Raw genomic sequence first — 3,430 nt, 5'->3', positions numbered from 1 at the left:
ATCCTTTTATCTGTTGAAGGGCACCTAGGTTGGTTTCATAGCTTACTTATCATGAATTAAGCTGCTATAAACATTGATGTAGATACATCACTATTGTATGCTGATTTTAAGTCCTTTGGATATATGCTAAGGAGTGTAACAGCTAGATCAAATGGTAGTTCCATTCCAAGTTTTCTAAAGAATCTCCATACTGCTTTCCAGAGTGGTTGCACCAATTTCCAGCAATCCAATGTATAGCCTTTATCTTATCATGTGACATCCTTTCAACAGCATCATATGTAAAATATATACACATCTACATAACCCTAAAATTATTTCAGTATTTGACTTTTAAAACTGTTTATACCACAAATGGTTCTAGCCCATTTCTGGGGATTTATGTCATTGAAACTCTTTTAAAAAAGAATATCTTTAATAGGCTTGTCATGAACATTTTCATTATGATTTTGGAGTCAGGAAATGAATGTTTAAGATTTTATCTCCATCAACAGAGAAAGCCCGATAGATACTAGTTAATTTTTCAGCTTTGTTTTATTTGGTGGCTCCTTATTACCTGGCTCTATTCCTGCATTTAGCCACAATGAAAATTCAAGCTGAGTGAGCTTCCTGTCCCTCCTGGAGCCTGATTTGTGAATGTTTTATGTTTTTCCTTTCAGTGTATGAAATGGTTAGAAATAATAACAGTAATATTGAACTGGGGCAAGTCATTGAAAATGTGGCACATAAAAGTGAAAGGGATACAAGGAGCACACAGCATAGCTGTCCTGAGCCCTGCTTCCTTTGCCGTCTCCCGGTGTTCCTGGAAATGTCAGGCGCAAATGACAGGGTCACTGAGAAGAACTTCCTTGAGGAGCAATTCGATGGGGAAAATGTGATTTTAACACTGGTCCCAGTTACAGAAGAACAAGAATATCCAATAGAAACAAGTGTTTCTTCAACTGCAGAAATCAAACAGGAAGTCTGCTTTCCTGAAATAAAACCTAATTGTAAAATACGACCCCTTCCCTTGCCGACCATTTTGCCTCCAATTAATAAGGTTTCTCGGGATACTTTGCGAAACTGGTGCCAACAACTTAATTTGAGTACTGATGGCCAGAAAATAGAGGTTTATTTGAGGCTACAGAAGCATGCATATCCCGGACAAAAATATGATATTCCTGAAACATCTCGGGAGGCCAGATTGAAGCCAGTTTCCAGGAAATGGAAGGCAGTGGCCAATGCAGCAGGGCTTCAGGAAAGTCATAATAAGGTTAAAAGAGAGGAAGAGACTAACATGATTGAAGTGGTAAATTCAGCTCAGGAGTCCATATTGGCATCTTGGGCAAGGATCGCTGCCAGAGCCAATCAGAGCAAGGCTGTGAATTCGTGTCCCATCCCTACTTCTGTGGAGGCCTTTTTGCTGCAAACCTCTGGTGTCAGGTGGTGTGTGTGGTCCATGGCCAATTTCTTTCTGCAGAAACAGCAGGCTGGGTTCGACTGCAGTTCCATGCAGGTCAGACTTGGGTCCCTGACACTCCCAAGAGGATGATTTCCCTCTTCCTGTTACCTGCCTGTATTTTTCCACCCTCAGGNTTTAACCACTGAATCACATCCCCAGCTCTTTTAATTTGAGACAAGTTCTTCCAAGGTTGCTTAGGGTCTCACTAAATTGCTGAGACTGCCCTTGATCTTGCAATCCTGTCTCAGCCTCCTCTAAGTAGCTGAGATATAGGTGTGCATTATCTCACCTGGCTTTAATATTAACATGTCCTATTAGTGTTGTACATTCCTTAATTGATGAGTCAATATTGGTATATTATTAATTTTGGTGGTGGGTGGGGTACCAGGGATTGAACTCAGGAGCACTCAACCACAAAGCCACATCCCCAGCCCTATTTTTGTATTTTACTTAGAGACAGGGTCTCATGAGTTGCTTAGCACCTTGTTAAATTGCTGAGGCTGAGTTTGAACTTGAGATCCTCCTGCCTCTATCTCCAGAGCCACTGTGATTACAGGCATGTGCCACCAAGCCCAGCCTATTATTAATTATTAACTACCTATTATTACTAGTTATAATGAATTATTATCTTTATGTGACACTGAGGATCGAACCCAGGGCCTCACACGTGTAGTCAAGCACTCTAGGGCTGGGGATGTGGCTCAAGTGGTAGCGCGCTCGCCTGGCATGCGTGTGGCCCGGGTTCGATCCTCAGTACCACATACAAACAAAGATGTTGTGTCCGCCAAAAAACTAAAAAATAAATATTAAAATTCTCTCTTTCTCTCTAAAATAAATAAAGGCGTTGTGTCCGTCTAAAAAAAAAAGTGAAAGGGATAAAATAACAGTCATTTTACTAGAAATGTCCGGGCTGCAAGGCACTAGGTACAGGCAAACAGTTTCATCTCATGTTTTAGGGCTGTTTTCACGCAAACGTTGATGTGCTAATGTAGGAATTTATGACTAAAGTGACCCAGCAGGACAGTTCTTCCTCTTTGAAAATGTCTTTTAAAAACACCGAAGTGCATCAGATTAACTAGAAAGCACAAGAACTATTTTCATGTCCAGGCTAGGAAGTGAGCCTTCCTTTTCTACAAACATGCCCGATACCTTCTCTCATCCCCAACAGATGATTCCAGGCATTGGGATTCTGACTAGATGGAGACTCTGAAGACATCTAAACACAGGATCAGAAGATGAGAGCCATGTGAATGAGTCACAAGCAAATAGGAAGAGAGCAGTCCTTAGTAATTTCCTCAGATGAGGTCTGTTTTCTTGAACTAGCTGGTTCTGGTACATGGGTGTTTTGGCCTGGTTTAAAACATCAAGAAAATAGCAGACACTGACTGTAAAGTTGTTCACCTTAAAATGATTAGGAAAGATGTAACTTATTTTGTGAATAGTAGTGATAAGCAGGAGGAAAGGAAATGGTTTACTTGTAGCCACACATGATGTGTCTCTACCTAATTCATTTTTTCTTCCATGGATTTGCGAGCAGACTAGCTGACCTGAGTCTCAACACTGATTCCTAACACCCTTACCCCAAGTTTCCACTTCAGATGGGAGGTGACAAACTTTATCATGTGCCTCAATTCATCCATCATTCATCAGTGTGGCTGGAGACACGGTGAACTGAACCTTATCTATGGGTTATTAGCTGTTTGATAAGGTAAGCAATGGATAAGTAGAAAAGAAAGAAAATGTAAAGGAAGAAACTTGTGGAATTTTGCTGGGATTTTTGAAACAACTTGGAAGTAGGGAAGATTCCTAATTCTGGCAAAAACATAAATATGGAAATTCTTCTAAGATGCCAAAGCTTCCAGATAAGCATATTTACAGAGATAGAATAGGTTATGACCAGCATAGTGGGATAACCTATGCAGGTTAAGGGTGTGGGAAGCTCACTACCCTCTAGAATAGTTTTCGATTTACCAGGTAATGCTAGAAGTTCCA

The 3,430-nt window shown here is 40.6% G+C and overlaps 1 pseudogene; it reads left to right on the top strand.

Annotated features, from left to right (window-relative positions):
- Positions 1-805: 805 nt before the first annotated feature.
- Positions 806-1,584, top strand: LOC107148210 (annotated as a pseudogene).
- Positions 1,585-3,430: the final 1,846 nt, after the last annotated feature.

Source organism: Marmota marmota, unplaced genomic scaffold (genome assembly GCF_001458135.2).
Source record: "Marmota marmota marmota unplaced genomic scaffold, marMar, whole genome shotgun sequence".
NCBI classification, from domain to species: Eukaryota; Metazoa; Chordata; class Mammalia; order Rodentia; family Sciuridae; genus Marmota; species Marmota marmota.
This window is presented reverse-complemented; position numbering and strand designations above follow the sequence as displayed.